Source organism: Cavia porcellus, unplaced genomic scaffold (assembly GCF_034190915.1).
Source record: "Cavia porcellus strain 051 isolate PalLab524CR breed Dunkin Hartley unplaced genomic scaffold, mCavPor4.1 scaffold_6, whole genome shotgun sequence".
NCBI classification, from domain to species: domain Eukaryota; kingdom Metazoa; phylum Chordata; class Mammalia; order Rodentia; family Caviidae; genus Cavia; species Cavia porcellus.
Genome location: NW_026947489.1, coordinates 24,598,159 through 24,626,024, shown reverse-complemented (window position 1 = coordinate 24,626,024; position 27,866 = coordinate 24,598,159).

The window sequence follows — 27,866 nt, the reverse complement described above, 5'->3', positions numbered from 1 at the left end:
GCCTTATTTATCTTCATGCAAGAGTAGTACTTCCTAGTGTGTGAAATCACATTTCCTTTACCCATTCATCGTTGATGGACATATACGCTGCTTCTGAAATTAGCTACTATGAATTATGCTGTTAGAAACACAAGTATGCATGGATCATCATAATATCATGCTTTTAATTTTTTCAGAATGAAACCTAGGAGGAGAATAATTGGTCAAGTGGGATTTCCAGTTTTAGTTTTCTGAGGACTCTCCATGATGATTTCCACAGTGGTTGTACCAGTTCACACTCCCACCAACAGTGGAGAAAGGGTTCCTTCTCCCCTACATCCCCACACTGATTTGGGGGTGCATACTGAGACCACAGACCTCCATACTCCTGGAGATTGCTCCACCCCTCGCACCCCTTTTGTGGATTACAGGTCAGTTACCTAAAGACAGTGACAGAAATCAAGTCGGTTCCACCAACACTTCAGTCCTTCCTCTGTGAGTTGATCCCAGCCCCCACCGTGCCCTTGGTGTTACCTCCTAAATTGACGTTTTCTCTGTCCGACTTTCTACCATTCCCCCAGCCCTCACACTTGTCCTTACTGTAATTATTTCTTCTCTGCTCTTCGCCTCTGGACTTGTCCTCTTAAATTCAACCTCCAAAGAGTTAAAAGTGATGTATTCAGAGTTTAAACCTACAGTAGATCCTCATACCTTAAAACGACCAGTGTTCTCCCTGCTTCACGTGAATTCATGCAGGATGCTCCTTCCCTGGCCTCTAATTCCCTCTCCTGGACCATTTCTTGCTAGTGCTTGCTGACCCTCCCCCTGCTCTTTCCTCTTCCCCTTAGATTCATCAAAGAAAATTTGCAAATAACATCTCATTCTCAAAATAATGAACAAAAGAGGTAAAAAGAATCATTTATTATCATTCATATTTCACTGATTAAGCAACTGAAGCTCAAATAGTTACATAATGGCTGAGAGTCACACAACTAGAAGAATGAATGCACAGAAGACAAGGGTCCCGTGCCTTTGAACATGCTACATAGTGCTTGTTCTAACTGCTGGGAGGTGACCTAGAAAAGAGAAAGTCTCACCACTTAGGATATGAAGATGGGGAACAAGGGACAAGGGGGAAAAAACAGAGAACTACACACTGAAGGCTTCATTTGTCCTGTTTTCTAAAGCACTGTAGTTACTCTTTTAAAAATATCCTCCTCCACATGCTCATTCTCCCCTTCCTGCTGTCCAAACCTCTAGATGGCCTAAAAGACAGATGCTACAGGAGCCCCTGGGATCTGAAAACTTCTGGTCCCTGAGCTCTCAGTTACCCAAACTAATTGTGTGGTATTTACTAGATCTTCAGAGGTGCACTCAGCACATGTCAAATGATAAGAATGATCACAACAAATGTACTACTTCCTTGTTTTTCCCACCAGAACTTCCACCAGAAAACCTACTTTCCTGCTTTCATCTCCTTGTTTTGAGGTAAAATTACGAATGCTATTGAGTGGTCTGACCTTCAAGAAAAAAAGTATATATGAAATGATCTGGTCCTGTGCCCCATCCAAGCCCCCCAAGGACTCTGAGTACTTCTACCATCTTGGACTTCTCTCCCAGGCTTCCATCCTCCCCTCTTCTGCAAATCTCAGTTTTTAAGTCTCATTCTACAAATAATACATGGGCACTAGAGTAACCTGCAGTTCCCGAGGTTCTGCCTATCTCTGATCGCACACAGAATGATCCAAGCTCTGAAACTTTCCCAGGAACCTCCCATCTCATGTGCCACAAAGAAGTCACTGACCTGACATGATGCAGAAGCCACTGCCCTGCCCCACAGCAGTGTCTTGAGCTTCCTCTCTCTGCCCTGTAAGACAGACTCAGACTCAGAGGCCACACATTCCTGTTCCCCTCCCGAGACCCCGGCACTCACTTATCTCCTCCACTTTCCAGTGTCATGGTCTTCGTGTTTTAAGTATTTCCAGAAATTGGTCTTCAAATTCTGAAGACAGCCAGGTAGTCCTGATTAGCTGCTGAGGAAAGTTTAACTGAGATGCTACTCAGATGTCTCTACTATAGTTTGAATGTCAGGTGCCCCTACTCCAGAGACTCGTGTATGGAGGATTTGATTCTCAAGTCAGCAAAAGTCAGCCATGGGGCACTGACCCTAGCTCATGAGGGCACTGACCCCAGCAATGGATCTGTCCCCTGGTGAGTGCATGGCTGGGTGAACTAGGTAGAACCAGTACCCTGGTAGAGGAAGGAGGTCACAAGAGCATGTCTTTGAAGGTTACATCTTGCTCCAGAACCCTCCTCTCTGGCTCCTCCCTTTGCTCCATGACACCTTCCTTCCATGACAACCCTCTGCCTCATCACAGGTCCAAAAGAAATGCAAGTACTTGGCATGGATTGAAACCTTTAAGGTCATGAGCCAAAACAAGTCTTTTCTCCTTTAACTGAGCTTCTCAGGTATTTTTGTCATAACTATGAAAAGCTAGTTTAGCCTCCCACCAAACCCTGCTCTCCTCCTCCGCGAGTCTCCCTCCACCAGGAGGCTTCTCCATACACCACTCATGGTTCATAGTGGTTTCCAAATCCAGGAAGACTCAGTCACCAAACAGAGACGCCATCAATCTGGCCTCTCTCTAAGAAAGGAATGGGCATAATCCCCTGATCCAACCTGCCAGGCTCTTCGCTCTCCTCACCAACTGGATTCAGCCATGATCATTACCCTCTAACTTATCTCCCTTAATAACAATGAATGGCTATGATTGGAACAGAAAATAAATGATAATCACCATCCCACAACCTCTGCAAGGCATGTGACCCACTCCCCCACCAAAAGGTGGTTTCGATTGTGTAAAAAATGTCATCGGAAACTGAAAGGTGAAGTAATCATACAGAACAGCCTCAGTCAAGATCACAGCAGGGTCTCCCAGAATCTGTCTCTAAGTTCCAGGCCTAAATCATTTCTTCCCTCTGCTTTCACTCTCTTTACTCCTGTTTCGGGGTTTCAGTGTTGACTGGTCCCCAGACCTACACCCCCGGCATCACCCCTCTACCTCCTTGAGAGCTACATTAGTCCATTTTTTACAGTAATGAGAAATCTGATGAAGATAACTTTTAAATAAAAGAGTGTTATTGATCAGACTATGAAGATTCAAGGTCATCACACCCCATCAGCTTGGTGCTGAGAATCTCAGGATGAATGGTAAAACCAGGTGTAGAGAAAGAGATCGCTTTGCAGAATAGGAAGCCATGCTCTTCTGGTAACAGCCCTCTCTTGAGAACTGCCAAGAGCGGGGCAAAAACCACATCCAAACCACAGCAATTGCTTTCTTCATCAGTTGTTTTCTTTCCAGTACTAAGACTTGAACTAGGGCCTCCTGCACGTGAAGCAAGTTCCCCACCACTGAGCTCCACCTCCAGCCCCCTTCACCTATCACTACCCTACATCTGAAAATCTCTCTCTCCCTCTCCTGGCACTTCCCTGTCAATGAATAAACTTAATTATTTCTTCCATTCTTAAAAAAAAGTGCTACCTTAATCTTGCACAGCAGATAGATAATTGTTCCCAGAATATGTACACAGCCTAATCCCTTCAACCTGTGAACATGGTGAATGTGCTACCACCATGGAAAAGGAACTTTGCAGATGGAATTAGAGATCTGGAGGTGGAGAGATTGTCCTCGGTTGTCAGGGGACCGATGAAAGCACAGGAGTCCTTAGAAGAGACAGGCAGGAGTGTCAGGGTGAGGAGAATGTGACAACAGAAGCAGGTCAGCATGATACTCCTGCTGCAGGGGACCCAGAGGCGTGGGGTGCAGACAGTCCCCTCAAGATGAGGACAGCAAGGGACAGATTCTCTTCTAGAGCCTTCAGAAGGGACATAACCTTGCTAACACCTTCATTTTAGTTCCATAAACCCCATCCTAAAGCTTCTAACCTGTGTGGTTAAAAGGTAGCCAAAGTGGTGCTAAGCCACTAAGTGCACTACAGCAGTGACAGGAGTTTAATATGCACTGAATCCTTCTTTAATCTTCAAAGGTAGTTCTCATGCAAAGCTTCTTTGCCATCAAATTTTTTCCTGTTGGCTTTTTTTTTCTTTTTCTTTTTCTCTTGATTTCTTTTTCTTTTTGTGGTACTTGGGGCTGATCCCCAGGGCCCTCACACTGAGCTACATCCCAGCCCTTTCTTCTATTTTCAAACAGGATATTGCTAGAGTACAAGTCACCCAGACTGGGCTCAGACTTGAGATTCTGTTGCTTAGGCCCCTCCCAGAGTGCTGAGATCTCAGGTGTTCATCACCACACCCACCTCCTTTGAACTTCTTACATCTGTTGATCAGTTAATCAGTTAAACCAGTTACTATCTCCCTAGATTGCACCCAGCATATATTTCTGCCACCTCTCATCCTAGAACATTTCCATTAACAGAATTTTATCTTTCTCTTGAGCTATACCTGAAGCACATAATCCATAAGTTTTGTCTTTTCTGTTATCACTTCTGATCATGGTTTGCCATGAGCTTTATTTCTTCATAAAACTTTCCACAGTTGGAAATCTTTTGAGTGTGAGTGTCCTGGAAGAAGGAGAGACAGGGAGACACACGAGGAAGGGTATTTACTAATTGCCTGTGCCCCTGTACCCCATGTCTTGTCAGCACTGGGGCGCTCACCCTACACAAAACCCTGGCCCACCTGCTCCAACAAGGGGACCTTGTTTCCCGAGCCTCCTGCAGCCTTCTCTTGGAACCTACCTCTCCTCCAACTCAGCACAGCTCCAGCTCTGTATCCCGAAGGGCAAAGTCCTGACTGCTCACCCTCTCCATCCAAGGTGTCCTCTGAGCCCCCTGGGCTCAAAGTTCAACTGCTCTGCCCCTTCCCAGGGCACCTCGTCCTGACTCTACCTGACTGTATGAGGAAGACAGTACATTGAGATGTCTTATGTCACTGAAAGGAGACCAAAATCCCCCATTATTTGCAGATTGGAGAGTTTCAGGGAACTCTCTCTAACCACTCCCTCCGCCGAGGATTGCTGGCTGTCTCCTGTGTCTGTCTCAGCCACTTTTGTCTCCAGGTGGCCTGCTTCCTTCTTGCACCTATAATATAGTTTTCTCTGCTTGGCTGATATTTGACGCTACCACATCTCCAAAACTCTTTGTTCTATTTGGGCTCCAAGGCTGCGAGCCTCAGAGCTCTCACTTCATCTCCTCCTTGAAGAAAGATGCAGCACTGAAAAGGCCCCAGAACATTCTCCTGGGGGCGCGGCCAGCGGAAGCCATGCTCTTACTGACCATCCACTTCCGGGCCTCCTGTTTGTCCTTCTTGGAAGACACAGTTGCACTTCAGATTATTACTTCCTCAAAAGGATGGCTGGAGCTAGAAATGAAAAAAAAAATTATAAAAAACAATCATCAATAAATAAGTGCAAGCCTCAGCATATTAAATATATGATTGCCTGAATTTGTTTTTTTTAATTTTTAATGAAAAGATAGAAAAAATAGAAGTGAGAGACTGCTTTCATCATATACCTCAAACCTGAATGATCAAGCAATTAAAATATAAACTGCCGAAAGCTGTATTAGATCAGAGAAACAACTATGGAAAAATGAAAGAAAGTTTCCCTTAGCTACACAGAAGCCTTGGTATTTAAACCAAAAATCCCTGACAAGTACTCAGCACAGTGACAGAAATGACCCATTCCCAGACACATCACTGTCACAGTGCGGAAAACCAAACCTCCAAAGCCTCTAGACTGTGCAGAAAGAGAAGCAGCTCCACTGAAAAGAAACCAGAATTAGATGTAAGTTTTCTCAAAGATGCTGGCTTACAAATGACAGAAGAACATCTGCTCCCTTGGGTGAGCAGTGCCTGCAGGAGTTCAGGCAACCAGCTGCCTGAAGACCTGTGGTCCAGGACCCAGCAGCAGCTGTGGCCCACAACCCATCAGGACACCAGTGCGACAGGCCAGAGAAGCAATCTAGATTGCAAACAAAGGCTGAAATAAATATTCCTTACTTTCAGTGTAGTTAAGAAATGGAGTGGATGTTTACCTTTATTACGGTAAAAAGACGCATTGCCATCAATTTGCCTCCAAATGCACCCTCTCTGTCTACAGACAGACTTAGTCCATCTTTCTTACTCACTCTGAAGCAGCTCGGGAAGACCTGTTTCCTGAGTTTCTTTATGAAGAGTGATCAAAAATACAGGCAGTGCTGCTGTTGGATGTCATCCAAAGGGAAGGCAGGCTCTAAACGACACAGCGGCGTGTCATCATCTACCTTATTCACCGGATCTGGCTCTGTGTGGAGCTCAGCTCTTCTCCAAAGTCAAAATGAACATGAAAGGTAAATGTTTTGAGTCACTTTGGGACATCCAGGCAGCTGCCACAGCACGACTAAAGAGATGAAAGAGAATAGCTTCAGAAAGTGGCAAGAATGATGTGACAAGTGTGTTTGAAGCAAAATGGAGGACTTTGGCAGCCAGTATTCGTGGCCATGCATCTCTTACAGCAATTTTTTTTTTACATTTAAACATTCACAACACAGTTTAATTACATCTTGCAAATCCAGTGACCTCACATTGAGTCCACAGGTAGCTGATGCTCACAGTTATGCAGCAGGCAAAGCACAGAGCTATGACACTCACAGGCCAACCCTGAGGGGCCCAGCTATGACTGGCTCCCCCAACTTGACCTTGGCTGCTGGAGACATGTGAAGGAATTCCAGGTGTCACAGTGCTCTGTCTCAGTGTTGTCAGTCAGTCCAGGGTTCTTTCACTGCAGCCTTAGAATAAGGTGGGTTAATGTTAGGTCATCTCTACTGGGCCCTGGTCTCCACTGCCGCTGCTCACTTTCTGTTGGCAGGTTGTGCTGGACACCATAGGTTGCTCACTTTCCTGGGCATTCAGGAGCTGCTGGCCTTTATGTTATCAGGGCCTGTGCCATTGCACAAGGGGTCAGTACATAGGAAGAAGCCCTCTTAGACTGAAACTCAGGAAGTGTTTGAGAAATGCTACTTAAGTAGCAGCTGCAGGCCCATTTCAGTGAGGGTGAGGTTTGAAACCAAGTCCCCTTCTGGAAGGCTAGCTGTGAATGTTGGGTATGCAAATAAGGGGCCCAGGTCACTCCCTTCCTGATCTTAGCCACTCCAAAGTGACCTCTCCATTCTCAAAAAATGCAACAGCAAGGTCTGAAATAGTGGGCATTGGGCAGCCGGGTCCTCTGCATGTAGTAGAAACTCCCCCAAAAAGTGGCCTGCAGGCAACCACTTCCTGAGATCAGTGTTCCCTTATTTTTCAACCTTTTAATTTTCAATCAAAAGGCAACAGGAGTGGAAATAAATGGAAAAAGTAATTCAGCATTGATGACAAAACATCCATTTCCCCAGAGCCACCAGGAGCTGAGGGACTCCAGAGAAAGGACAGAAATGGAGAATCTGAGCACGGGTTACTTCATTTATTCTCCGTCTTCCAAAATCACAAGTAAGCAGGATGAAGTTTTGCATTTCCTCTATGCAGAGTAGAGTGTGACATTAAGAGGCCTGGTAATTAAATTTAATTGGAACCAGATTTATATAACAGACTGTGCGCGGTGGAAGACAAGGAGTCGGTCTTTTCCCTTCATCAAGTCCATGCTGGCTGCTGCTGTCAGCCTGGTGCTGTCGTCTCATTGTGTATGACAGAAAATGGAGATAATGTCTCCAAGAGTGAATGAAACTGGAATTTACTTTTATTGGTAAATAGAAGCTTTTTCTACACTAAGTCATGGCTGAACAAAAGGAATTTGCACGGTTTTTGAAGGAATAGCTTGGTTCAGGAGGATTTATATTTAAACACTGGAATAATCTCTTTGGTAAGGTTCTTGTAAGAATTAATAAAGCTGCTTCTCACCCTTTATCAACTGCACACCAAACCCCTTAATGATGTACAAAACTAACATTGCATCTTTCTAAACATATGAAGCATGATCAAAAACGCTGTGAAGTTTAAATTCTAAAAGTTCATGATGGTGAATTTTTTGTCATGAACCCCAACTCCCCCTTACTTCAAATGCACTTAACCCATTGTATCTGCCATCTTCTGAAGCAGTTATGGAAGTCTTCTTTCATATCAAAACTGTGGTCAAAAATACAGTGCATTATGGTCTGTCATTCATCTTATTCACTGGATCTGGCGCTGTGGGATTCTAGGTCTTCCTCAGAGTTATAACGACTGTAAAAAGTAAATTTTCTAATCAACTCAGAACATGGAAGAAATCACATAGTATAACTAAAGACACTCATGAAAGAGGACTTTCAGAGTTGCTTCAGAAAGTGGCAAAAATGGGGGCTGGGGATTTAGCTCAGCGGCATAAGTGCCTGCCTTGCAAGCAGGCAGTCATGAGTTCGAACCCCGGTACCGATAAAAAGGAAAAAGACAAAAAAAAAAGAAAGAAAGAAAGAAAGAAAGTGACAAAAATGATGGGATAAGTGGACTCCAGAGGTGAGGAGGATCTTGAGGGAGTTTCATGGCAAATGTGACTTTTATAGTAAAACTTTTTTAAAAAATTTAAACATACAACAGATACTTTATCACATCTCAATGTTCACTTGCCCCGTTATCAACTATAGTGAACTCCTCCATCAAATCAAGTGAGCACTTTGCCAGAAAAGCCAAAGTGGGTCCCTAGTCTCCCTCAGCATACCTAGATCAAAGAGGGGAGCAGACAACTGAGAAGCCCAGGATGGGTTCATGAAGACAGAGAGGAGCTGGAGAACAAAGCGGGAAGTCAGGGGAAACAGGAACGGTAAGGTGAGGGAAGTGGAGGCTTCAGCTTGGAGAAAAGGATGCAGACACAGTGAGAAACGTGGGTGTTCTTGACCCCATAAGAGCAACAGAGAGGTGGAGAAATAGTCAACAGTCTGTGTCCCTATTCCAAATTTACTCTGGTGCAGGGCCTGGGCATAGTCATCTTCACTTCTGCAAGCAGGTGTCATGAACACCTGCAAAAGGAGGACAGAGCAGAGAGGCCATTCTGAGCCCAACAAGACTGGGCAGAGAGCATCAGCCATGCATCTACCAGGCAGGTCACTCCCTGCACTAAATCCTCAGAGCCAACTTGGCTAGAGATGACTTCTCATGGGCTATGGATGAGAACAGGAGTCTGAAGAGCTGAAGTTCTGTTCATGCTAGTTTGTGGCTTGTGTGTGTGGTTTGTGTGTGTGGTCTAAAAGCCCTTCATTTCAATACAATTAAGACCTGAAGCATCACATGGTACTTTGAAGTCTGGGTGCTACCTGACAAGTCTCCTTTTATTTGCTTCACATATTTACCTAGTGACACAGGTCATATACCAACACTCTGATGGGACAGATGAATAATCTGCATACAAATGTCACAGCCAGGAGAAAGTTCCAGAGCATGGCAGCATGGCCACAGCCAGATGTCCCAACCTCAGGCCAGTTAACAGGTGTGATCTACACCCTCATGAGTGGAAGTGAAGGAATTTCGAAGGAGTAGAGAGCCTCCCAGGAGTAGATAAACACATACATCGTGCCTTTGTGTTGTATTAGCTACAGTAACTGTAGATGCTGAAACAGATAAAGCCCCAAAGTTCTCCTGAGTAACAGGATTGTTTCTTATGAAAAATCTCAAAACACGCTTTTTTTAATCATTGATGGATTTTTTTCCATGTGGTGACTTGGTGCTTGGGCACCTTCTATCCTGTGACTCTGCCATTTTTCACCAAGGAGCATCCAAGGAATCCATCGAGGGTGAAGAGAGAATTTTGGGTGTGGGCGTGTGCAGTCCAGCCTGGGATGTTATCTTCACCCTATCCCATTGACTGAAAGCAATGGTGGCAGGGCTGTGGGGTGATGTGGGGTCCAGGGAGAGCGTGAGCTAGGGGGACCATCCACAGTGCTACCAAGGTCTGTCCTTATGGGCACCCAGGCTGTTTCTCCTTCCCAGGGACATAAAACACACTCGAGTGCCCAGCCACTGTGCCTGGGTCACAGTCCTGAGTCTCCAGGGAAAAATGTCTTCAGAACTAGCTCCTTGTGAATTAGCAACCATGAGCCAAAGGACCAGTTCTCTCCCTCTGCAAACACCCCACTTAACCAAGGTGGAGCAGGGACAGGGGACCTCAATAGAAAGCATTCCAAAATCAGAATAGAAGACCCACAGACCCCTGGTCCAAAGCAAGGATGAAATCCTCCTGGCCCTTTCCCCTGGCCCAAGGAGAAGTTCCTCCACTAGGACAGACCCTGTCCTCTGGAGGATGCTCCTTGTTCACAGTACTCATGGCCTTGGTGCTCCCCTTGGAAGATGTGACCATCTCCATGCTCACAACTGGAGTGGACACTGGAGAATGTGGGCCCTGGGAGCCTCTATTGCTTTTAGAGACTCAATCAAAAACTTTAAAAATATTGACTATTGGTTTCCTAGGCAATCAAATTATTTCAAAAATTTAGCAGCTTTCTGATACATTTTCTTCCAGTTAGTGTCACGTGCACCTCATCAAAGCACACATTGTTTCTTAGGCATAATTTTGACGTCTGATGTTTTACTGTCTCCTCATTCTTACCGTCTATCTCCTACTGTGACCTTCAGGGCCCAATAGGCAATAGAGCAACATTATTCTGATCTTTACCACAGCACTAAGTCATTGTGTTTAACCGGAAAATTCTCCTTCTCGTATGTGTTGTCTGAAGCTTTGGCTTTTCTCTATCTGGTGATCTCTTTCATCTATCCTCTACAATAGGCCAATCATTTGAGTCCTATATTCCAATATGCAAAGCAAAAAGTGAAAGCCAACACATCTGATCCAGACCCTGTTTCAATAGACATATAACTGATCTCTAACGTTAGTGAACTCAATGGAACTACTAAAAGTTTTGCTATCATATAACATAGGGTCTCCATTTTTCCCTCATCTGAAAGCAATTTTCCAGGACATCACAGATAAATAACCAAGTGCCATACACAGTATTTTAGGCTTTTATTACAGTGACCTCTTAGTATGAGGTACCAGGCACCAGTTTTTGAATTAGTAAGAGAACTCTCACAGTAACACATGTAAACTACAAAATCCCAGTGGTGTAACCATAGGGCATCCTTAATCTGAAATCTAAAACCTGAATCATTTCAGAATCCAAATTTTATGGTGCACCAGTGTGATTCAAAAATGGAAAATTCCACTCCTGATGTCACATGCTCTGTTACAGTCAAAACATGCCATACACACTAAAAAATATAATGTAAGAAACACGAGTGGAAAAAAAACACAAAAAGGAGCTTTATGTTTAGACTTGGGTCCTATCAGAAAGATATCTCATTATGTAGATGCAAATATCCCAGAATCTGGAAAAAATCTGAAAGCTTGCTAGTCCTAAGTATTTTGGATAAGGGATACTCAGTCTGTAGTTTATTTCTAGCTCAGATGAATCCAAAATAGGCATTGCAGCCTGGCAAGCCGCCAATGATAATTCAAAAACCTCAGAATCCTCCCCTCTTGGAGCTCTACCATATTCAAAATTGGAGAATAAGGTGACAAGAAATAAACTGGAACACAGCAAATCCCTTTCACATTTTATCAGCTGGAACTCAACCTCATGGTCACCTTCACTGCAAGCGACAGAAATACACTCTAACTGGATTTTCCAGAAGATAAATCCGTGGTAGTCAGCTCTGTCTGCCACATACAACCACTTCCCATTCTCCTCTAGTTGGTAGATATACAAATATCCAAATATTAAAGTGCATGTAAAACAATGTTGCTTGAACATTTATTGAACATATACTATATGTGAGTGGGTCTTCAAGATATGAAATCTGCTTAAAACAATGTATAAAGGTGGAAGATGCTCTGTTAGAGCTTTGAATTATCTGTTGCTGTCTTCTTTCCAAGAGAAGGAAGAAATCACTGGGTTGTCTTTCAGGAACAAAGGTGGAAGCACTCATTTTTGACTGACAGCAGTTTTCTGGGAGGGAGGTCGCTTAGGCTCAGTGCTCCTCAGAAAACTTGACCATCCATAGAGCATCCCTCCAGCGTGGAAGTGATGACTCCCACTCTGCACTTTAGGGACACCACCTGGTCTTTGGCAATGTGTAGCTGGATCCTTGTCTTCCTCCTCCTCTCCTGTCATTCGATAAGTCCACACGGGCAGGGAGCAGTGGGCTGGCACTGCCCTTCTCCACTGCTCTGTCCTTCCTGCCCCAGGTTTCCCAAGCTGGACCTCAAATTCCATCCCCAGGCCTGGGCTACGAAGACTGAACTCTCAGGCTTCCTAGGTTTGCCATGAAAGCCTGGGCCCTCTTGGCTGAAACAGTCATCTGGAGCCCCCCAAAATGATACATGTCCCTACTCCTCCTCTGAGATTCAGATGACCCTTTCTCCTGCTCCCTCGGACACAGCTAGTTTACTTCTAGACCTCGTAGCCTGGAACTAAGCAAGGGGAAAAGGAGCCCTTACATATGATGGGAGTTCGGTGCACACAGGTCAAATCCACAAGTTCTAAGTCACATATCACCCGGAACATATCATCTCAGAACACAAGTCAAACTGACCCCAAAGGGGGCTAATGATGCCCTACACATTCCCATAGGCGGTGACACTGCCATTGCTCCTGCTCGACACACCATGCCCTAACTCACTCTGTGATGGGATGAGTCACCTCTGTACTTCTGTTTTTACTCTTCGGTTTTAAGCTTCTCCTCACTCCAAAAACCACTACCAGTGAGCAGCGAACAGCCACATTTGAAGGTGGCAGGCTCAAGAGCATGAAAATCACCCTCCTCCATGGCCCCTTGCTTCCTGTGAGCAGATTCAGTGCTGGAAGCTGGGAAAGCTCAGGCAGAACTGGCTGGAATCCTGTGCAAAGAAGCATCCTGCCTGGAATTAATTAACTAATTCATCTGATCAATCCACAAACACATGCTGGTGCTCTCTCTCTGCCAGTCCCTGCACTGGGCCATGGGGACAGGATGACTCACACATTCCCTCCTCCGAGACCTCAGCCAGGGAATTCTCCTAGCAGGAGTCCAGGGTCCATCTAGCATAATCCCTTCACCAAACCAGTGCACAGGTCCCCTTCACAGGGTGGTAGGCATCAGTCAGAGATTAACATTTTAATTGAGCTTTTTTCTCCTGAAAGTATGAGCAGGAGACTTAAACAAAATAATCCTCTTCGAGCGAAATAGCCTTGAACTCCATGAACCTGAATTTCTGCATGAATCGCAAGGAGTCCTCCACTTGTCCTGTGCCTCTATTGAGGTGGATTCTGCTTCCTGCTTGAGGACTGTTGGGAAGAGAAAGGACCATGGTGGTGCTTAGATAAAGGGATTGAGACTCCTTCCTGTACCCAGTAAGGCTTTTATATGGCCTGGTGACCATCCTGTTCCTCATGTTGCAGAAAACTAGGATAAAGGTCAGTCCTCTACACATACATGTGTGTGCGCACACACACACACACACACACACACACACACACACACACACATACACGGAGAGGACATCCTCAGCCTTCTCCTGTGCACCATATCCCAACCATCCCTCACCTCCATCACAGTGAGCCTTGCACTCTGGTGCTTCCACTGGCTCTTCTCCTGGGTGTGGGTGTCCCAGCAAGGTCACCCTGAAGGTCAGCTGCAGAAACACCTACCCCCTGCTCTGGCCAGTCTTGCAGCAAACTGAGAGAGGGGCGTAAGTGGAGTGGTCTGTTCAGATGCCTGTGGGAGACACTGGGCAAGGAGGAACAAATGTCCCCCTTTTGATATCCTTTTCCATGCTGAAGAGCCTCATCTCAGGGCTGAGGGCTGTTGCCCACTCACCTCAAGAGCAGGGGCTTCCTTTCTTCCTTCAAAGTTCCCTATAATTTGCAGCCTACCCAGCTGTTGTCCCAGCCTGTGCAGCTGCCAGCTCTGCTCTCCAAATGCTTCTGCAGGGCTAGACACGCTTCTTGCTTTGCTTCTCTCTTGGCAGCAGGCCCAACAAAAGAAGCCACAGACAGTAACCCACTACTACAGCCAGCGTCACTGCCCAGGGCCTGTCCTTCTCCACTAGGCCGGGAACAGACTCTGCTATTGCAGATTCTGTCTCATCTGCAAAAGTCCCACTGGAATCCAACAAGTCCTTGCTGTTGGAGAAGAATGTTGTTCTCTTCTGCAAGGCCAGAGACTCCATATGGTGGAAGGGATTCCTGGGAGGGCATCACCGGGGTCTTTGCTTCCCATTCCACTGCCTTTATCCATCAGATTCTCTGTTTCTTCAATGTCCCATAGGTACAGCTAGTTGACCCTGAAGGATACCCCTCCTAAGTTACCTCTGGGCCTTCCTGGGCCTGGCATGAGCCTTTGTTTGGAGGATGTTGTCAAGAATATCTTTTCTCTTGTACTAACGGAAATTCCCATGAAGTGTCTGGATCTTCTTCTTCATCTATAACCTAAGGCAGGTTTGACCCAGGGTAATTTTCCCCCAGGAAACACTTGTAAAAGTCTAGAGATGTTCTTGTTTGGAAGGAAGGCGTTACTGATATCTAGTAGGTAGAAGCCACACATGCCACTAACCATCCCATATACACAGATAGGCCCTAAAGAGCCAAGAATTACCTATCCCCAAAATGCCAAGAGCAGATGGGGTGAGAACACTTGCATTTAAGGTGTGATCTTGAGGGATCCATGAGGTCACTTCCATCCTGGCATCTGTGCAGTCTCATCAATACTTCCCCATACCTATCCCAAAGGTTACCCTTCTCAGACCCCATGTTCTGGTCCCCAATGCTTGAAGTAAATCCATGCATGTTAGAGTGTACAGTTTCACATATACATAGGTAGCAATGTTATGGCAAAATTTTATTACTCATAGAGAAACGTAACTTGCTTATACATGTAACTTGAATATTATATATATTTTATATTGGGAGAGTACCTGTCCATTAAATTTTTTTTGTTGTAACATTTAGGTGTTGAGTGATGGAATGAAACTATAAATCAGCACTTGGGAAAATACTGTTTGACTAAACTCTCATCACCTGATTTTATCTTCACAGAGGAATATGTGATTTTCCTTGGTAATTCTGTAGTTTAAGCAGAAGAAATACTGATCTGTTTAAAGTTAATGTACCAGAAAATGTACTTTAAAAATAAGAATGAACCTTATCTTTTCCAAGATTTTCTGATACCTAAGTGGTCTTCCTTTCCTCAGCAATGTTACAGCAGTTTATCTGCAGGCTGAGAAATAGAGAAATTGCCTTCCTCTCAAATAGAAGTTCTTGAATGCAGACTAACTTCTAGCATGAAATCCAGTACCTGACATCTTCCATCTGAAAACTCCAAAGTCACAAGCTAGTTTGTCAGTCAAAACCGAGGTCCAGAAAACTCAAAGAGAAGAAGAGCTTTTAAGTCCATGCCCTGCACCATACTATCTTGGGGGCCATCCCTTCTGGGAGAACTTCTATAACAGTTAATTATATGTTTCAAGTGGGGGCCCATGGCACCCAGATGAGGCACAGTTTCTAAGTGCTGTGGGGGTGTCCTCAGTGGGGTCAACATTCAAATCCAGGCTCTAGATGAAGCTCATGACTCTCCCCCAGCAGAAGGGTATTCTTAGGACCCAGTGTCTGTGTCCCTGCCAAGCCCATGGGTGTTTAGGAAATCACTGGTGGTGTTAGGAATAGGTCCTTTCAGGGATCTGCCCTCATGGATGAAATTAGTTCCCATAGATGACATGTAATTTGACTATTACATATATTTTATATTGGGAGAGTACCTGCCCATTAAATTTTTTTATTTCAGAATTTAGGTGTTGAATGATGGGATGAAACTACCCATCAGCCCCTTGGGGGTCTCATCACCACCCTTTTGCCCTTTCACCATGTGTGGAGGCAGCAAGATGGAGTCCTGAGGTCTTCTCACTAAGCTACCTCCCAAACCCTTGTTGATGTTGTTTGATTTTTTGGTTTAGGAGTTTTAGTGTTTGGTTTTTGTTTTTGTTGTTTGGTTGGTTTTATTTTTCACTTTCTTTTTGAAACACAGTCTCAAACTTGCAATATTCTATCTCAGCCTCTCAGAGTGCTAGAATCTCAGGTGTATGTTACCACACTCAGCTTCTTCTCTGACTCTTGTTTCCCCTCCACCAACAGCTACCTCTTTAAGACTCTAGCTTTGATTATATTTCCTCATTCAAGGCTCTTTGGTCTCACATTTTTCTCTTTCCTTAGAAAGAAATAAGTTAGAAAGTTAATAATGAAAGTATAGACTGGGGTAACCCAAGGCAGGCAGTGATCATCAACTGGTATTCTTTGGTATGCAATGATTGTGGCACAGGAGCTACCAAAATGGACCAGAAAGGAACTGGTCTGTCCTCACCATGTGTCTGGTTAGACTCCCAGGTGGATTCAGTCCCTCATCCACTAGCATTAGCAGTCTGGGATACTGGAGCTAATGCAAGACCATGCAGCGTGCTCCTGCCTGCCCATGAATGAAGAAAAGACCATGGATCTGCAACTGTCCCAAAGCTGGGCTCTCCAAGCAGAAAAACTTCTCTTCAGTTGAGTCATAAACAATATGAAACAATTTACTTTAGGTTTATCTTAATTATGTGTATTAAAGGGCCTATCTCCATATCCTTATGCAAAATAAGCATTTAGAAACAAAAACAAACGAGGCCTATAAGAGAGACTTGAATATCATGAAAGAGCTTAATATCATGAAAGAGCTTCAGTAAGTTTGCTTATTTCAAAAAAGATATGTGTCCCATATTCCAGGAGGGCACCATAATGGTGTTTCACTGTCTGTTAATGCACAAGTCTACCCTTAATCCCATGTTATTAACTGCACTGGGCCACCCCACTTTCCTGTCTGGATGTTCTTCTACAGGGCTTGAGCCCTAGATGTGCTCACCAGATTTGTCCTTTTGCCAATGAAGTTCTTCTGGTGAAAGGTATTTACACTCTCAACCAAGTTCTATAAATTTAAGGTAAAGGGGCTAAGGATTTAGCTCAGTGGCACAGTGCCTGCCTGGCAAAGGGTGAAGTCCTGAGTTCAATTCCCCATACCAGCAAAAAAAATTTAAGGTACATATAGCAAGATCTAATCATGCATATAAAGGTAAAAGTATTCTTCTTTTATTTTTATAATTGTGTTTTAAAACAATCTTTTTGAAAAATTAGAGCATGGATAATCAAAGTATGACCACTAGAATGGAAGAGTATGTTAGAAAAAGATCCAAATCAAAAGTTCTTATGGGGCTGGAATATCAATTTAACCACTGACTTTTAGACCCCTTTATTGAGAGAGTCTGATATTTTGTCATAAATCTGTCTAGTATTAGCTGATTTTACCTAAAGAATTTAAAAATTTTTGTTGCACTTTCATAGAATTTACTGTATTTCTTTTTACCCATAACAATGATTAGCTACTGGTGTAATTCGAAATTATCCAAAAGGGTCAGCAATTTTTTATATATCTTTTGTTTATATTTTTCTGTTGGGTGATCAAACCAAGTTAAAGTGAGACTTATTAATCATAGACTCTTGCAGTCTATCAAAGTCAATTAAATCTCTCCAGGTATTTCTTTAGAATCATATATACGGCCTCTCAGCTCCTCTGTCAGTGTCAGCCATCAGAATGGATCACAACCTTGCTTGACGATGCTGCTTTCTGTGAAAACACAAAAGATTTTTCCCTCTAGTGCCTCCTTGAGCACACTGTAGACTTGCTGATTCCTGTCCTTTGGGATCCAGAAATCTCCCCGTTTAGGAGGTTGGGTAACTCACTAAGGTTGCAGGGTCTCATAGAAGATGTTCCCTCATATCCTGAGTCCTCACTGACCTGGGAGGGCCAGGGCCAAAATATCTATCATCTTGGTCTAGTTATCTTTCTAGTTCTGGTCTATAAATATTACTTGCTGAACACTCAGAAGAGAAGATTAGTGACATCAGCATTATAGTGGGAGTTTTAAAATTTTACTTGAATATCAAGCACTTTGACGTATATAGTATAACCAGACTACTATTTTTTATCAATTATAGGTGTTTTGCTAGTGAAATATCTAAATTTCAAAACAACAGGTATACAAGTTTTAAAGAGATGACTTCAGATCAAGAGCCACATATAATCCATCGGTATAATAATCATTATAATATTATGTTCGTAATACATTTAAATGTCCATCTTAGTATAGGATAGAGTGATACATACAACATAGATATCAGATAAATTTGGTTTTTAAAAAACTTTGACTAGTGACTTTATACTGGCTTGACATGTATGTCTTATCATAGTAGCTATAGCACAAGAGAAAAGCATATATCTGAGTCTAAAAGAAAAAAGTTATCACCATAAACAATCCCTGTTTTATATCTTAGCAAGCCTGGACACCCAGGAAGCATGAATACATTTAATACACCAGGAGATTAGCACTAATGAATATCGTAGCTATATGGAAACCTTTGTGTCTTAATTTAGTTTTGTACTTAGAGCATCCTTTAATGAAACCTTATTGTTTTACTCACTGAAAGCTTAACCTTTTGATGATGACCAATTAAACATATTACAATAATATGGTTAGCAATGTTATTGGGTTGTGTCTCTCATAAAGCTATGGAAATTATTGGGGTCCCATTAATGAACAAAGACTGGAGTAAGATATTTCCAGGAGGTCCTCCCTTATTCTCCAAGGGAGTCTTGTTCAACAGTTTCTCTAAGCTTAAGGAGACCCCATTTAATTATCTTAACAAATTTTTGATGACTTATGAGAACCAGATCATAACAATTAACACATTATTTTTAACCAATGAAAGATTCTCAAGTTAATGTATATGGACAACAATATGCATTACATTTGTAAAACCAACCTTGGCATCATTTTGATCAACTGGCAAGAGGGTAAAATCACATCCTTAGTTCAAATGACATCTATAAACCAGTTTAAGTTATAGACAAGTGTTTTTAAAATCCACAAAGGCAGAAAGAAGAAAAAGTTGTAGAGCTCAAACAAAGCAGCTGCAAGTATGGAAACAAATATAATTTGGACAAACAGACAGAAAAACACACAAAAGATAATTTTATTTATAAAGCCAGAGTGCATGCAGATGTTTTTGTTGAATTATAATAATTTTTATGGTTTTTAAGTTTGTAACTATAAATAGACTAGTAAGCACTTTTTAGGTCAATTAACAGAGATCTCTTGTAATAAGAATCTGAATAAAAATATTTTATTCACGAGGAATTTTTAAATTTTATCTTAAGAATTTTGGCAACTCTGTGCTCTCTTTATTCACTCAGCCTCCTGCTCAGTCACTTCTATCCCTTCTGTCACCTTGTCAGACCTTCTTTTTGTTCTAACAACATTTAAGGGACTTAACATAGCTTGGGTTAAAATTGAACTTTTGTAGGATTTGGTTTTTACATCTTGACAAGCTTTCAGATAATTTTTTAAAATTTTTTGTGGTCATGACCCCTGTAGGAGCTTGTTTGTAATCATTATTTGTACTTTTTCAAGTCAGTCGAAGCTTGATAATTTTGGCTGCTTGTGAATGAGAGATCTGTCTGTGAATTGCCTCCTCCATAGCTGGGACTACAGGCGTGTAGTCCATTACACCCAGCATGGCCAGGCAAAGCAGACAGGAGAAGGCCACCTCTCTGCTACATGGTTTCACTACTGGAAAGCTGGCATTACCACCATTAGACAGTAGAATCAGCAGCTGGTCTTGCAGGGAAGTGGGTCCTTAGGCATCAAGCACAGGTCGGGGCATAGGAAAGGCACAGCCACCTAGTACCCTGAGAAGCTTGAGCTGGGGTGCTCAGCCAGGGTGCAACTCACACCTCCTGCCACAACTGATATGATATTCTCACAAAGTGAGGCATATGGGCTCCTCCTATCTCCCCAACAGCTCAAACTCAGAACCTCAGCATCACTGTTACATATACCAGCCTCTACAGTTTCTGGAGGTATGGGCCATGGAGTCTCTCTATCAATCTCATCTGACTCTGGATCTCCCACAAGGGCTGGAAGCCCAGTGGGCAGGTTTTTCTTTTCTTTATACTTTTCCCCCTTGTCCTGCTGTGGAACAGGAACTTCGAGGGTGCTAGTATTTAGCAAACCTAACACAGATTTTACCAGTTCCCAAACTGAAAGTGCAACCTAAATATCCTGTCCCCACATCATAAGTTTGAGCTTCCCAAGCACTCATTGAGTAATGCAGGTGCTTAGTGAAACTAAATCTTGTATTAAGTTTGGAATCCAAAATGAGGGCCCTTCCAAAGAGCCCAATTTATCCTTTCTTAAGGATTAGAACATGGAGACTCTTGCATCCAGATCAGCTTCCTAAATTAATCAAATCTAAAAGCAGCTCACAATAGCCAAATCGATAGAATTCATAGCACAGCACAGTGCCAACGCAAAAACACAGCCTTGTGCTGCGTGACCTTACTGAAAGGAGGATAGCAAGGGCTCGATGGACGTGCACAGACTGCATGTGAGCTTAGACCATCAAGGGAGGGGAGTTCACAGGCTGTGATGGAAGAACTCTGCCTTGACCCTTTGTGAAAGACTCTGGGGAAAAGTGGAGACTCCAAAGCTGTTTAGAGTTCTGAATGGCTCATTATGTTTAAATATGATTCAGCAGTTCTCCCCATGAGCTCACAGAACACTCGAGTCACTTCAAGTTTTCCAATCATTGGCTTGTGTGTGGGACTGCTGAGGTCAGATTCCCAGTGGATGGAGAGGAGCAACATGGCCAGGAGACAGCCTAGCTGGATCACATAGAAACATCCAGGATCGTGTAAAGGGAAACCTTCTGTGGGCATCTGCTCCAGCTACCTAAGAAATGCACACTCAGGGTCTCAGTAACAGAAATTTACTGTCACTCAATCTTGAGTCACGAAGTTCAAAGTCAAGGGGTCATCCCTCTCTCTGAAGGCTGGGATTGTAGTGTCTGTTCCTGCCTCCTTGTCTCCTATGTGACCCTCTTCTTCCTTGTCCCCTCCCTTTGCTTCAGGTTGAACATCCTCAGGGGATATACCTGCTCTGAGAACCCTGGCTTGAGTATCCTGGGGCAAAAGTGTTCAGCTATTCTCTAAGTTAAGCCTTTCTGTAGAAGTGGGAGGCAAGGTGTGGTTTTTCATCATGTTCAGAATACAGTCAGCTGTGTGTCAGCTTTCCCTTGCTGAGACAAATGCCTGAGATAACTGTTGTAGGCTGGCATAACTGACGCCATCTTGAGCCCTGTATTTAATTAGTGCCCTGTATCTGACCCAGGAAAATGGAAAATTACTCAGGGTATAAGTCCCATCAGAAAGGCAGAATGGGCTGTACTCACAGGAGAAAAATTAACCTGCTCAACAAAAGAAGCAGAATACAGGTGTCAACCAAAGATTTCTAGCTAAATTGTTTCTAACAGGATGTCTTTTTGTGGTTCTCTGTTTTAAAAGTTATGTAACTTTCCAGTTAGGGGCCACTTGTTTGGACTCTGAAACAGGGGGTTCTATATATGAGTAGTCCTGGGATCAGCTGATTAAATTTCAAATTTATCAATTTGGCTGCTTCGATTCTTATATTGTTGTTCATGAACCCACCTCAATAACCATCTTATAAAGCAGAAAGGTGTAGTCTGGCTCACAGTTTCAGAGGGCTCAATCCAAGGTCATGGCTTGAACCCTCTTGGCTGCTGTGGCCTGCTGGGGCCTGAGGCCATGGAGCATGTCATGAAACAGGAGAAGCATAAAACAGAGCAAGCTTCTCACTTCATTACAGCCAGGAAACAAAGAAGAGAAAGAGGGAGAGAAAGGCAGTCCCACTGGAAGGCACACGCTGATGACTTAACTAGGGTTCAATCTTACTAGGGACTGAACCCAACGGTGCTCTACCCCAGAGCCACATCCTCAACCTCCATTATAATATTTATTTTGAAACAGGGTCTCAGTGAGTTTTTAGGCTGGCCTTGAACTTGAGATCCTCCTACCTCAGCCTACTGAGTAGCTGAGATGACAGGCCTTCATCACAGGACCCACTAGGCTCACCTTTTGAAGGTTTCAGGATCTCCCAGGGGCACCAAAATGAGGACCAACCCTCTACTCACAGGTCTTTGAGGGACATTCTAGATCCAAAGTATACTACTAGACACATGTATGAAATTTTCTTTTCCCCAGTCAGTTTTTTCTATCTATCTTCTTCTGATATAATTGATAAAAACCTTTAAAGCAGGGGCATAATTTAAAACAATCAAATTCTTAGAGAAGGAGAGTAGAATAGTGATTTCCAGAGGCCAGGGGGAGAAGGTAATGAGCAGTCATTGTTTAGTGGGTATAATGATGAAGCAGTTGTGGATATGAGTAGAGAAAAAATATTAGTGTAATTAATGTTGTTAGGCTCTTAAATGATTAAAATTGTGAGTATTGTGTTATGTCCACTTGTAGTGGTTAATTCTGGATATCAACTTGACTAGGATAAAGGAAATTCAAATATCTAGTAAATTATTGTTTCTGGGCACAACCACAAAGGTATTTTGGAAGTGTCTTAGTTACTTTTCTCATTGCTGAAACAAACTACTAACACCCAAAATTAAAGGAGGAAAAGTTTATTTTGGCTCAGTCTGTAGAGGTTTCAGTTCATAGTCAGCTGGCTCCAAGGCAGGGTGTCATGGCAGACTGGCATGGCAAAGAGAAACAGTCAGTGGCAAAGCAGGCTAGGCTGAAGACAACAAGGCAGTGAATTAGCAAGCAGCAGCAAACAGCCTGCCTTCTTGATGTGGTTTATATTTCGTCCAGGATACCTGTCCTTTGGCAGGTAGAACTCACGCCCATGGTGGGGGTTCTTAATCCCAGTATCACACACCCCAGATCCAGCCACCTCCAAAAGGACCTACTTTTGAGCATGTGAGGCTTTGGGGACACATCTAGACACAAACTATAACAGGAAGAGATTGCATTTGAATCAAGAGATTGAATGAAGAAGAGTCACCCCCAGCATGGGCCATCAAAATCCCACACAGCACCTCCAGAATGTGTTTTCTGCAGCTCATCCTGGACATTCTACTCTGGAAGTCTCCTCATGGCACACAGCTGGCTTTAGGAAAGCTCTCTCAACTGCTGGCTGAGTCATACCACTGACTTGCAGTGAAATTTATCAATCCTAGCTTAAATCATCTCGGATGGATGGCCACACATCGCGAATGTGAGGTAGAGGTGGTGAGTCCTGGGTTTCTGTCATGGTAAAGGCACCATGATGGGGTTAGCCATGGGCCAGCAGGGAAGTTGTCTACAGGGTCCACGTTCTCTTCCTCAGCACCTAAGACCGTGGTGGAAAATAGGCTGGACAAAAGTAGACAGCATCCAGGAGTCACTGTGGAACCCTGCTTGACTTTCCCCCTGGAGTCCCCACCCAACTCCTGAAGAAACTACCCCCTTAGGGTGCATTCTCAGCAGTCTCCCTATCCTCTTTTGTCACCCACTGTCCTCCAGCTCCTCTTTGTGGTGTCCTCGCAAACAGGTTTCTACTCCATCATAAAGAAGGAATGGGAAGTCCTTGAAATTCTAATACCATCTTCTCAGCAAAGGCAAACATGTATTGTACCTATTATAGGAAAAATTACATATAGACATACAGACAGCCAGATGATTGATAGATGATAGATAGATAGTACAGGATGTATTTAAATAAAAATTACTACAATAAAGGACACATTGCTATTAATATCCCCTCAAAATACTCTCCTTGGCTCCAAACACATTTGTCACAGCCTTCTTGCCATTTTCTGAAGCAGAGTATCCTTAGTTGAGCTTGAGTCTACTTTGTGGAGCTTCCATAAGACAGTCAACTCTTTCCAGTTCTGACAGCTTCTCACAGCATAATGTCAGATGTTATCTTTAGTTATGTGTCCCTCTTTTTTATGTTTAGCTTTCGAAAGAAAACTGAAAACATTGATTGTGGCCCTCCAGAGAAACAGAATATAGACATAGGACACAGAGAGAAGTGGGAGATTGATTGTAGGGTTAGCACACATGCTGATAGAGGTAGGGAAGGCCCGTGACCTGCAAGTCTGCAGGCTGGCGAACCCGGGGAGCTGGTGGTAGATCAGCCCAAGGCCGGAGGACTTGGAGAATCTGGAGTTTTGAAGTTCCAGAGCAGGAGACAGTGGATGTCCCAGCTCCAGAGAACAAAGCCAGCCTTCTTCTGCCTTTTTAAATTCTTCAAAAAATGATGGCTTGAGGAAGTAGCCCGGGGAAGTGGGACTGTTTAAATGAGATGCCATTCAAGTTTGCTATTGTCCATGATCCTGTAAGGCACCTCATTTCTCCCCTGTCCTTCCTGATGCAGCTGCTGTTTCCCTGAGCTGGGGCCTTTACCACATCCACCTTGATTAGTGACGACCTGCAACCTCATCTTCCTTAAAACATCACTGTTCAAAGGGGCTGCCCTGTGCAAAGGCCTGCTCACAACTGTGTCCATGTAAGTGCTCCCCTCACATTCCACATCCCTGGCGAGCTCCCCCACCCTGTGCTCCACTCACACAGCTCAGCCTTCTCCCTCTCCCACTGGGCCTGCACTTGCATCTTTGTTTTGAAAACATCAAAGCTTACATTTCCTAGGTAGAGCCAAGCTGTGCAGCAAAGGTACCAATATGTAAAAACATAAGATGCAACCAGGAAAGAGTGAGCAGAAGCATTTTGTCTGGGACTCATCTATGTCTAAAATCCACTTCCCTCAGCCTGAACACCCTCAATCCTGTTCATCCCAGGGTCCTCTAAGTCAGTAAGTCTCTAAATGTCCAAGTCCCTCTGCTCGTCTCCAACCCCAGACATGCCTCTGCCATCTTGCGTTGCCAATTCTTTGAGATTGAGCCTGTGAACTCATCTTCACCGTAGGTCAAGACGGACCCGCAGCAGCAACTTCATGATTCAGTCTCATATTTCCTCTGGTGCTGACAACCCTGCACTTCTGGCCTCTCACCATCCCAGACACTAATCTCCTGCCTCACCAGCCACCTCCTGGGTCAGAGTCACAGCTCCCTATGATTTTGCACATGGGTCTCTCCTGGTACTTTCCTGTTTCTGGTTTCTCACAGTTACCAGAAGACAACAAAAAATGGGGTCCTCAGTGCCTACCAGACATGCCCCAAACTATCATAGAGCCTCTTTTGGTTCTCTGTAACCCAGATCTGACCTGCTTTTCCAAACTGCCCGTCTCCTGTCCAGGCATCTGAATCTGTCCTTGGAGCAGCATGGAGCTCCAGGTCCTGTGGTTCTCACACCTGGTTCCTCCCACCAGGGACACTATATTTTTACATCAGTCAGTCTATCCAGTCTGTACATATCCACCCATACATGCTAGACATACATGTCTAACACAAACTTTTAATTTCATAGACTTTAGTTTTTAGAGCAGTTTCAAATTCACAGCAAACATGAACAGAATGTATAGCACACTTGGTCACACATATAGCCTCCCAGCCATCCCTGGTGTATTCATTAAAATCCATGGACCAATGCTGATGTGTTGTCATCCACCAAAGAAAAATGGTTTTTAATGGGTCATGTGTATGTTTTTAAAGCTCCAAGCAGCACAAAAGTCTTTACAGGGAAATTTCAGTCTCTGTTCTGGCCCCTGATCATTAACCCCTGACCCTCATCTGTCCCCCTCCTCAGTGACATATTCTAGTTGCTTTTCTCATTGCTGAGACAAAATGCTCAGCACCCAAAGTTAAAGAAAAAAAATGGTTTATTTTAGCTCATAGTTTGTAGAGATTTCAGCCCGTAGTCAGCTGTCCAAGGAAGGACAGCATGGTAGAGGAGCTTACAGGAGAGAAACAACTCATAACAGGGTAGACAAGAAGCAGCAAGCAGCTCTGTGCCTTTATATTCCATGCAGGCTGCAAGCCTATTGATTGGTTCCACCCACACCCAGGGTGAGCTTTCCATTATCCACACCCAAAACTGTGCTAAACCAGTTTAGTTATTACATACCCTTAATCCCAGTGTCACACACCTATGACCCAGGAACTTCCAAAACCCCCACCTATGAGCACATGAAGCTTTGGGGGGCATCTAGACAAAAGCCATAACACATGTATTTAATTATTCTTGTTACATGTCTCCTATCAATTTTAGCACCGATCCGGTGTTAACATTGTGATGAGCTTTAACTTCTTCTCAATACATATTGACAATTGTTTGATATTGTTCTAAACTAAGCCATTTCTTTCTACAGGATCTGTAAGGTTCATCTAAATAATATGTTTACATCTTTACAAAATTATCCCTGATTGATGGATAAAGGGAAATTACTGAAGAGATTTCCAGGCCTCGCCCCCAAAATTATGGAGTAAGAATTTCAAGAGTTAAACCCAGGTTTGCAATTTTACACATCTCCAGGTTACACTCAGGTAACAAAGCAATAAATTAGTCTGCCCTTCTAATTTTGCAGCTGACAAAACTGGAGCTGAGGGAGACAAAGTTGTTCCCCAAAGTCTCGTCGCAAAGAGGTTGGGGCAGAATTAACAGTGCAAAAGGCCGCTGGTAAGGAGAATGGGGTGAATGAATCCATCTAGAGTGTGCGCTGTGTGGGCTGTGTTCACAGGGAAGCTGTAAGCAGTAGTTGCCTGTAGTACAGATGCTGGTGTTTCTAGAAAGGTTTGTAAGCCACAGAAGGGCCACTAAAGCAATTGTGGCCGGAAGGAGAAGTATGTCCATTCTACAAGGCTCTGAATCCATGGGTGGTAGGCTTAGATATTTTCAATAAACAATACACTAAATTTGCTCATAACTCATGGAGTTACTTCTGGCTGTTCTGTAACACAGATTCCTGGATAGTTGAGAAAGATTCTGAATTCTGGAAATTTCTTTTCTCCACTTTAGTGATAGCTCCCCAGCACGCATAACATTCAAACTAGTTTCTGAGGCTATGAAATGAGGACAATAGTGATATCTATATTATTCGCTACCTTATAGAATTTCTGTGACAATTTTGTATGAAAGTACTTTGAAAAATATGTCTCTTTCATAAAGCGGAAGTGTTGTATCTATGCTGGGGGTGTGGTCTTTTGCACTGTAAGGTCCTGAGCTTGATACCAAAAAGAGATAAAAAGAGAGAACGGAGAGAAAGACAGAGATTGTTAATCAAAGTGCTTTGATGTAGATATGACCCAGGTCAAATTGACTAACATTTATCACACTTTTGATTTCAAGTTTTGAAATTATTTTATAATTTATATAGTTTTATAATAATCTAGCTTAAAAATACAAAGACTATGAGGCTATAAAATGAGCAAAATAATAACCATACCCATATGGACTGACAGAGCTAGATAACACCACCACATACTTCACTATAAATGCTCCTCAGAACACCACTTTGAGATATGTTACTGATACTACCCATTTCATAGATAATAAAACCAAAGCACCGGAACCATTTCAAGTTGCCCAATAAGGATGTGGTAAAACCAGTGTTTTATGTCACCTCCAATACTAGTCTTATTCTCCAAGAATGTCCATTGTTGAATAGTTAATTGCATGTCTGTCTTAGTTTTCTATTTCTGCATGACAAAATTACCCTAAAATGTAGATGTTTAAAGAAAAACACTTTTGTTGACTCACAGTGTCTCTGGGTCAGGAAGCAGAGGTGGCAGCAGGATGCCAACAACTCCAGGCCTCTCTTTAGATTGTGGTCCAGACATCCCTCTTGGCTGCAGGCTCCTCTGAAGGGTCTGTTGGGGAGCATCTGCTTCAAGTTCATTTGCAAGTTGTTGCCAAAATCTTGGTTTCCCAGAGCCTGTTGGACTGAGAGCCTCAGGTTCTGTGGCTAACAGAGACCCCCTCTGTTTCTAGCCACATGGCCACCATGGTCCTAGAATCTAGAAGTGACATTCCATTGCTTCTGCCATATTCTGCTCATTGGAAGCAAGTCACC